The sequence below is a fragment of the Sinocyclocheilus grahami genome, unplaced genomic scaffold (genome assembly GCF_001515645.1).
Source record: "Sinocyclocheilus grahami isolate Dianchi unplaced genomic scaffold, SAMN03320097.WGS_v1.1 scaffold264.1, whole genome shotgun sequence".
Lineage (NCBI taxonomy): Eukaryota > Metazoa > Chordata > Actinopteri > Cypriniformes > Cyprinidae > Sinocyclocheilus > Sinocyclocheilus grahami.
In genome coordinates, this window is record NW_015505443.1 from 1074629 (window position 1) to 1084705 (window position 10077).

The following is a 10077-nucleotide window of genomic DNA, read 5'->3' on the forward strand; positions in this document are numbered from 1 at the left end:
GGAAAATGGCACACTTTAAAAGAAGAAAGCTCTTGTAGAGATGACTATGGCTGTCATTATTCATATTTGTATGTGTCCATTTGAGCAAAGTAAGTCAAAAAAGTATTTTCTTGCCTAATTTCTGGCATATTATGTTTATAGTCTGGAATATTTTGAGTTACTTAGTTATTCTGTTTATATCTGCAGCTTCACTCATAAGCCAAACCTTGTTTTCCCTAGATGCATCTCTCTGACTTCAGTATGCTCACGACTATTAAAGTCTGATTCTGTCTGTGCTGTTGTGAATTAAGAATGTTCAATAAAGACTTTGAATCATCTTTGTGCCGTCAGACTGTGAGTTATGACTGACGGCCCTAGGGGGCTGTTCACTCAGGACACGTTCTTGTGTTCCATATGTGTTATTTTTCAATTGTTCGTGTTTGTAAACAAGCACCAGATAGATATCTCACTGTATTTTCAGCATCTTGCACCATTAATGTCATAACTATGTCAAGTTAAAAAATAAGAGTGAATGTCAGTAATAAAACAATGAACCCATCATTTACAACAAAAGGTTATTTTAGAATTATGAGAAGCCTAAAAGGTGCTATGGAGCCAGTCTTACCGTTTTGCTCTTTCTCTCCCACTTTTGGATATGAATTATTCTTCCTCTGCTCTCTTTTTTTCTTCCTGCTGTTTTGACAGTGCCTCTTGTTTTCTTTTTTTTCCACACTGCCCTTCCACTTCTCTTTCCAAGGGCTCCCTCCTGCCCCCCTCCTTCCCTCTCTCTGCAAACAGGCAAACAAACAGCTGCCTTTAGTCCCTGGCTGGTTAGCTGTGGTGCCTCCTCCCTCGGCTCAGAAAACTCCCTGACAAACACACACGCACGCAAACCAATACACATGACCCCCAACATATCTGAATTCTGCAGGGAAAACATGCGAACTAATGACCAGGCATGACATAACACTGCACTTATCATGCCTATTGATCCGCATTGATCAGGCCAGGTCTATCACTACATGACGGTGAAACTCGATTGAGTGACATATGCGGTATGTGCATAATATTTGTATTTGCAGAATAAAAGGCAGAAGGAAAACATCACCTTAGAAATCAACAAATGTAACCAAAAAATGTACTTATTATTTATTAATTTGCAAACATGTGGATGTAGCTTCGTTTTGTTAAGTGTGCCAAAATTATTTTAATTTATTAGTATTATTAATAATAATAATAATACTTATTATTGTTATTTTTATCTAAATAGTAATATCATTGTTGTTATTTTATTAAATAATATTTTTACAAACCTTATGAATGTGGCTTCATTTTGCTAAGTGTGCCAAAATTATTTAATTAAATTCAATTACAATAATACTATCAATCATTTTTTATGATGATGATTATTATTATTAATTACTAATTATTTAAGCTACTATTGTAGTTATTTTGTTCATTTATTATTATTATTATTTTAAAATGTATTCCTATATCAATATTCACAATCCATTTATTGTTATTCTTTTTAATTATTATTTATTATTATTATTTCCATTTATTATATTTTACCAAGTATGAAACATTAGACATTAAACATTAGAAACCAACAAATTTACATTTACTTGCACACGTGTGGCTGTAGCTTCATTCTGCTAAGTGTGCCAAAATTATTATTTCATTTTATTCAAGTTTTAATTAAATTAAATTAAAATAATAATAATAATTTTGCCACACTTAGCCAAGTTAGCCAAGATTTTGCTGACTTCTACAGACAGATTTAGCAATTTCTCTCCAAATATAGCAGGTTAGAAACACGCATAAATGTTCAGTAGGAAGACAGCTATTAAGTCTTTCTTGGAGTTCTTTTGAACGTCTGTGTGCTATTATTATTATTAAGGTCTGTAAGCTATTATATTCAACACTCTCTCCTGCTCCCTCCATCACCTGCACGACTCCTTTCAGCTTGATTTCCCTCTCCAGGCCGGCGCTCACGTGGGGAGCTGACTGACAGGATGTGAACAGAATGATGCATGACTGACATTTCATATCCCGTCGAGCGAGTTCTTCCATTTCGTTTTCAAATGAACGTTTTCAAGGAATTTCACTCAAACCAAATCACCGTGGAATTTCACATACAGATTTGTATGAGGACGAGGCAGAAGTGGATTAGTACAGTTCTGTACTGCTCGCACGCACATTATACACAGTGCCGTTTCATAACTTCCCACACAGAATGCAAAATTATGAGCTATAGTTGGTTGTTCAGCCGGCGGCAGATGGCAACACCCTTTTATGTGATGATCAGTGAAATGATTCTGGCTTTCCCTTTAGCTGCTAAATCGGCATCAAACGGCATTCTAGCTGGGAAAAAAAGTACCACAGTAGGAGCCGCCTCGTGTCTTGTTAAATATGTTGGATAACCAGAGCAGTTTTGGATCGCTCCTCAGAAGCGGCAAAAGGCGCTTTTAATTGGGGAATGTCTTGGCCTGGATGGATTGTGATATTAAGCAATCACACAGTGGTATTGTGTTGGCGACAGAAGTGGGTGTGAAGCCATTTTGAAAAAGCTTTAGCTGGCAGAGCCACTTTTGACAGCAATACCCCAAGTAAATTGCCGCTGTATCTCAGCACTTCATTGATTGGGTTCTATCTTAGCCTTTCACAGCTGTAAACCGACGTAACCCACCCCCCTCACCGAGTCGATAGACATGATCCAAAGACAGCAGCCAAACAATCCACTATCTGTCCAGACGGACCCATTCGGGCTAATTTAACATGCACTCAATTTATGAAAAAGAGCTTTCATTGATTTTTCTATTCATATGCACTTGTTGATCAAGACATTCCATTGTGCTCCATGATCACTCCGATGGTTCCCAATCGGGGGCGTACGGAGGTATGACAAGGGGACGCTGCACACTCTCCTTCCCTGGTTCCAGATGTAGTTGGTTTTTTTCGACCATGCTCTCTGAGACTCGCACAAAAGCCTTGATGCCTGGTGCCTGCAGTTACAGGCTGCTGCATTCATCTGCACATTCAGAACAGCACTTCCCGACACAAAGGCCGCGGTCTCGAAAGGGACGCCCAGTTCCTGCTGCTTTTGTGCCTTTTCACAACAACTGGGACAGTTGCGATAGCATGCACACAAACTCCTTTCTATATTTTGCTCCGTCTCCCCCAGTGAATTGCAAAAACCCCATTTATTCAGTAATGAGCAGTCTCATAATGCAATGACTGTCAACACATAATGAACTAACAGAAGAAAGGCCAAGGCTGTTATGACTAAACAGACATATAAAATATTTGCAAACAATCTTTTGTACCAAAACTATTCACACTGATTTTGATGCTGGATTTGTCACTCGATTAAGTTTGTCTACCTTAATGAATTGTATTCGCTTCAAACAACTACAAAAATCGCCCAAAATTAAAATAAATAAATAAATAAAAAAGCAGACCATTGCATAGATTTCTGCTATACAAAGCTTACCAACATATGCTTACATTGTATTTTAAGGTGATGATGTTACAGTGTAATTACACAAATATACAATGAGTAGTATTAATGAACTGCATGTACTTACTATATGGTAAAGATTAGGGTTAAGGTTTGGTATAGGTTAGTTGTTTGTAATTATGCATAATTTATTGTTAGTACTGTAGTAATAGATATAAATGATATAACTCTCATCTTCAAATAAAGTGTTACCGAACCGTTTTTTTTACTAATTAAAAAAACAGCTGCATTTCATTGAAATGTTTTAAATAGATAAAAAAATCAATTGTTGTAAAATGTTCAAGAGTAAATAGTTTGCATTAAAAAGTAGTAGTTTGCATAATTGCATAAGTGTTATAGTATACATAGACTATATATATATATATATATAGTCTATGTAAATTTTATAAACATATAAATAATTTATCCATAGGTAAAAGTGGTTACACTTTACTTTATGGTGTCCTTGTATCGATATAATTATACATTTAAGTACTGAGTACTATAATCTCCTTAATAGGGTTTGTGTTAGGATTAGGGTTTGGTTTAGGGTTACTGCATGCAATCATGCATAATTTACTATTTTTACTAACGTAACAAAGACACTGTAAAAAAGGTGTTATTTTAAAAATTTATCAATAGTTAAAAAATATAAAAATGCAATGGTAAAATATTTTGTATTGAAATCTGATGACGATTTATTCATGTTTGCTTTAGCTACTTTTTCAAAACAAAGCCTAGAATGCTGCAGTGTCCATATGGACCTCAGAGGAAACTCCCTCTGAATGGGCCTTACAGGACGCTACAAGCAGCAAAAATCTTACACTACTGGATGATTGACAGCATAACAATAACCTAACCCTGTGGGGGCCCGGAGAGCAAGATACAGAGTAATAGACAGAGAGAAAAGAGGAGAACAGAAGGAGACAAGGATCTGAATCTGTTCTAAAAGGGAGAAAAAAAACAGTAACAGAAAAAGCAAAGAAAGGCCTTGTGCACTCATGAGACACTGGAGCACTGAACAAGAGAAAATGAAAATGATGTGTCCTTTCAGCAGCTGGCCTGGACCATCTGCACACACCTTTGCTTAATGCAGCTAAGTGCACTTGAGGAGGATAGAAAACTAAGAGACTGTATGACTCAAAGGAGAGTTAAATGCCGTGAACAAGCTCTCTCCATAACTTTCAAACCAGAAGGTCAAGCTAAGACAATGTGCAAGTCCCAGTTATCACCATTTTTTTCTGTTTAAAGATATACCAAAGACAATAGAGAGAAATGTCAAACTGTTTTTAGTGGAAAGCAACCAGAACAAGCTTCGTCACTGAATAACAATCATCCGAACCTTGCTGTTGTTGTCTCTGTTTGTTGCCCAAACATACTGTAATGCACACTTTCACAAAACAGACAAATTAATTATTTACAAAAAAAATGTATAATAAATAAAAAATTGGGCAAATAAATGTCCATTATTCTGCTATTAATTGGCTAATACTTTTCAAATAATTTTACAGTGATTGTAAAAATTATTCACATTTTTCATCCCCCCCCAATAGCCCATGAGCAATACTGCCATATACAATTTACTTTGTACTTTCCTCCCTGTTCTCTTCTTTTAGATTGTGAGGGAAATAAAATCATGGTTGGAAGCTTGACCATCACAGACGTTGTTTCAAGGCACGGTAAAATGGGCTAACAAATCATGCATCTGACAATAATGTTGCTATGACTGAATCACTACGTGGATCCATATGTCAAATCCAGACCATTGCCGTGAAAGCTCTGCCAAAATAAAGATGACACAGATGCGGCCAATCTATCAAATCCTTTTCATCATACACAGGAAATGCTGAGCAGTGGCCACTTTGGCAAAAGCAAAGGAGAAGCGACTCAAATAAATTTCTCCAATGATTACTGCCACAATTAAAAACATGGGACCTATCATTAATATTGTGCTAATGCTTGACTATATTTCATCTGCTCGGAGCTTAGAATAATTGTTCTGACACTCGGACAGAGACGCATAAATCCTTCGCTCTGTTCGGAGAGAGTGTTTGGCAGTGAACCAGTCCTGAAGCAGAGCACAGGCATTTCAGACCTAAACCAACATCAAGAGGCTTCTGCTCACACTGAGGCGTGACGTTTGAAATGGAACATGCTGCTTTGAGGAGATTCAACTTTGGTCCAGTCATGTCCATTTACTTAAATGTCACCCAGCCGTTCACTTTTCCTATCAGCAGGAAGCAATGTGCTCTTCCACGTAGACTAGACTCTTTAAGATTTTAGTGTCTTAGAGATGCTTGTGATTTACCTTAATGTGCGTAAATATAGTGGCATTAATGCTTATATTACTGCTCACGTAGGCCTGTTCATTCAAGACATGCAAAGGTCGAGCACTAGGTGATTTTATACCATGTAACACTAGAGTGCTCTAATTCTACACTGTAAAAAAAAAAAATTTTGGTAGCTGTGGTTGCCAGAATAATTTTGTAAAAAATACAGAAAAACGTCAAACACGTTTACGGCCAAAACTGTACATTTTACAGTATAAAACTGTAATTTACAAACAAGAACATTTGAATGTAAACCAGTAAATTCAACAATGCACACTGCTATTAAAATCTGTTTTGTACCTTTAACATACTGACGACCACCATAATAATGCATGTGGTAAAAGAGAAAGCCACATGAAGAATCAAAGCTCATCACAAGTAGCTTCGCCACAAGCAGAAGTATATACTAATATACAGAAGATGCACACAGAGTCATTCACGCAAACACTAAACACCATCATGCTAACACACATGATACTTAAATAATGCATTCAACTTTCATTAAACAACAGAAGATGTAACATAAAGCCCAAATATACGTAACTAATAACAAAAGCTATTAAAAACATGATTATTTAAACAAAATACTTTCAAATGTGGAGTGTCATGCAGGGAATTCTGGGAATATTAGTTTACAGTTTTTGACTGTAAATTATACATTGATTTGTGATTTGTACTTCTAAAAAATGTACAAATGAACAGCATTTTACTGTAAAATTACATGAAATGTCTGGTTAGATATTTTACAGTTTTTCTCTGTATATAGTACGGGAACTTACTGTTAACCTATTAACAGTTTTTTCCCGTAGCGTTTTTACAAAATGTTACAGTTAAAATTACACTTATTTTTTACAGTGTAGGTTTCTTACAGGCCTATAACATACAATGAGATATTAATGGTAAAACGTGCATTTTTCTTAAAGACAGAAATGTGATATATGATACGTGATAGAGGTATCAGAAGCCATGCTCTTTCTGATTCTCTGTATGGCTCCTCATTTCATGATATCTCATTACGTCCATTTAAATAAGGGTTAGCGCAAATAAAACTGCATAACTTCTTTTGTCAGCGTTTATTAGCTTGGTAAACGGTGCAGTATTACTCTTAAGTACCTGCAAAATGTGCTCAGATATTCTAATCAGATTTCTGACTGAAAACAAAACACAATACGGTCAGTCCTCTTAAAATGTAAGCTAATTCACAAACACGCATATGTGTAGCTACTTTACAAAGTGTTTGCTCCGTTTGCAAACATGTAGGTTATTAATACACTCTAAAGGTTAGTATATCCAAGTGTCAGATTTAACAGTCTGTGGGATATAAATGACCCGCGCGCATCTATCATTACGAGCGAGCGTTTATTTGTGTCTGACGCACCAGGAGCGCGCGCGTGGTACATGTCCATACGCATAAAATATCAATAAAACAACAATAAATAAGCCTCGTTACATGCCAGAGGTGACAGAGATGTCCGTGCTGAGTCCTCCTGCAGCATTTCCAACCCTTCATAAAACCCCTCGGCTCCATACCTTTACTGCGTTTCCTCCTGTTCTTCACTGAATCTCATTCATTCTTCCGTCCTTCTGTCGTTTATCTGTCGGTTTCTCCTTCTTCGTGCGGATGCATGCAGATTAGAAACGAATAGCCCGAATGGAGCAGTCCATAGAATTAACGGAGGGAGAAAATTCGTGACAAAGACGTACAAAACGACGAAAAACAACCCGACATGTTAAGTTAATACGCAAATGACCGCGCTCGCGTCAAAAGCATAACAAAACATCAACTCGCATTGTCGTGCGATGTTTGTCACGCGACTCACTGATAATAAGTCCACACGAGACGCGAATGAGCGAATAAAATATCATCCGCAGTCCCGTTTTCAGCACTGAACGTAACGCGGAACGTCTCCCCAAATCCAAGGAAAACACAGACGCGCAGAAATGTCAGGAGTGGACGCTGGAAAGCCAGTAAGTGTTCGTGTCGGATTCCTTGTCGTATTTAACACCCACATTAGAGCAAAAATGAAAGGTTGTGGTGTCGACCCATGTGTCCTCCCGCCTCGAAACCAGCAGTCGCTCTGACTCCCTCCGTCTGAAGAAGCGTAACGTCGTTGTATCTCTCTCACACCGCACACCGACTGACTTCTTATCTGAACCCAATCTAAATTAGTAAACCGTATCCAGGTTTATTAATTTGCACCGTGCGTGACCGTGCGTGACCGTGCGTAAAATGACAATGAATTATTCTCAATGACTGCTACATTGACTGATTCAACCTCGGATGTGGTAAATAATTAAGGACTTGCTTATATGCAGCTTCTTTTTAAAGGCTGCTATATTTAAATCAATACTGTAGTAGCTGTTATGAATATGAAGGTCTTCTGGCTGTTCCGAGAAATGCATTGAAGTCTGCTGTCCAGCATGGTGTGGTGGGGTTGGGGTGATATTGTGTGATTATTCAGATGGCTTTCAGTGTGGGACGCCTCTCAGTTGGGCTTTCACCGTTTAGGAGTGTATTGAAGGGGGCGTGGTCTATGCGAGGGCGGGGTTATGACACATTGAGCGTATATTAGAGGAGCGGTGCTTGTGTCGGGGGAGTGGATTACTACAGGTGATCATTTTAATCCTCGAGTCTAGACTAGACAGACAGACTAACATCTACCAAATTGTAATAATAATAATAATAATAATAATTTGTGGTCTTTTTTTCCTCACAAAACATATATTTGTGACTTTTAGCTGACGCTTAAAAATCACTCATGTTAAACTGCTATGACCAATGCATGTGGGCCGATATTTATTAAGAACACAGACTTTAAAATAATAATAACAGTGCAATAATTAGGTCTACTACACATTAGTATTGATGCATTGTAATTAATTATACATGTAGAATGGAGTCAGTAAAGTGCTACATTATCTTTTTGAAATCAATTTTAATCAAGAGTCACTAGTCTAATCATTACTGAGTGATGTACAGTAATGTGGTCAATAAAGACGTATGATTAAATCTATTTTTAAAAATGAATTCCTACACACGTATGAGTTACACACACACACACACACACACACACACACACACACACACACACACACATATATATATATAGGCTACATACCAATTACAGTTGGCCTAAGCCACTGTCCTCTGTGACAGGCCGTTTCGTTAAGATTCAGTGTTGACCTTAAGGGATTTGGTTAGTGCTCTATTTGAAGGGCAGTCATGATCACATTAACTGTCAAATCAGAGGAAACTGCCTCAAAGTCAACAGGATAGCCTACATTTTCTTTTCATTACCAAATGACTTTTTTCAATAGTTCTGGCCGTAACAATGGACCATTTTCCCTGACAAGAGAGCAGCAATATGTGCTCAGATTTTTGATTTTCTTAGATAATCTAAGATGATTTAATGTCCTCTCTGCTTCCTATTACACTTGCCGTCCCAATTTCCTAGGCACACACTCATATGTATTCTTAGTTTATGTATTAAATTAATGTTGCACAAACAAGACTGATGTTGTTTAGATTATCAACATAGTATCGCTACAGGTAATCACAGCCGTGCTGATATATATATATATATATATATATATATATATATATATAATCTGCATCAAAAGAAATGTACAAAAGTGATTATATGTTCATAGAAAGCACATTAAATGTAACTAAAGTGTCTACTTTTAAGGTTCCAAATACGTTTTTGGAGAATAAAATGTTTATATACATATATTATTTTATTTATTTATTTTTTGTAAAAACAGTTCAGTATGTTACAGTAATATTGTATATTTTAGTCACCATATCACCAGTTACTTTATATGTTTTTGTCCCACCAGCAAATATGGTTACAAATGAAGTCAGAATCATGAAGCATTCATGCCTCCAGACAACACACAGTAATGGCATTCCAGAATAAATCAGTGTTTGAATGAATTGACTGAGTGAATGAATCACTTATAATGATTCACTTATAAAGACCTTTCGCATTCCCAATTCGCATACGACTGATTATTATTGCTAAGATAAGAACCATGGCTCTTAATTGATAAGAGCTATACATTTTTAGTTTGATGATAAAAATACTAAAAATAACAACAAATAAGTAGCTTTAATTCAAGCAGTTTTTTTAGCTGTCAAGTATATACATTGGATAGAATTGAATAACTTTAATGTACATGATGTTTAATCATCTTGCACTAGGAATAGATAGATAGAGAGAGAGAGAGAGAGAGAGAGAGAGAGAGAGAGAGAGAGAGAGAGTATAA

At 36.6% G+C, this 10077-nt stretch overlaps 1 protein-coding gene across 2 annotated transcripts in view; it reads right to left on the reverse strand.

The window, feature by feature from the left end:
* Window positions 1-8035, reverse strand: part of LOC107599314 (adhesion G protein-coupled receptor L1-like) — a 175645-nt gene extending 167610 nt beyond the window's left edge. Inside the window, exons 1-2 of one of the 2 annotated variants that reach the window (XM_016290864.1) lie at window positions 7339-8035; window positions 605-767 (exon numbers count right to left, since the gene is read on the reverse strand). The gene's annotated coding sequence lies outside the window, so the exon portion shown is untranslated. The remainder of the gene's footprint in view (window positions 1-604; window positions 768-7338) is intronic. The other variant, XM_016290865.1, reaches the window with a different exon arrangement.
* Between the last annotated feature and the right edge of the window lie 2042 nt (window positions 8036-10077).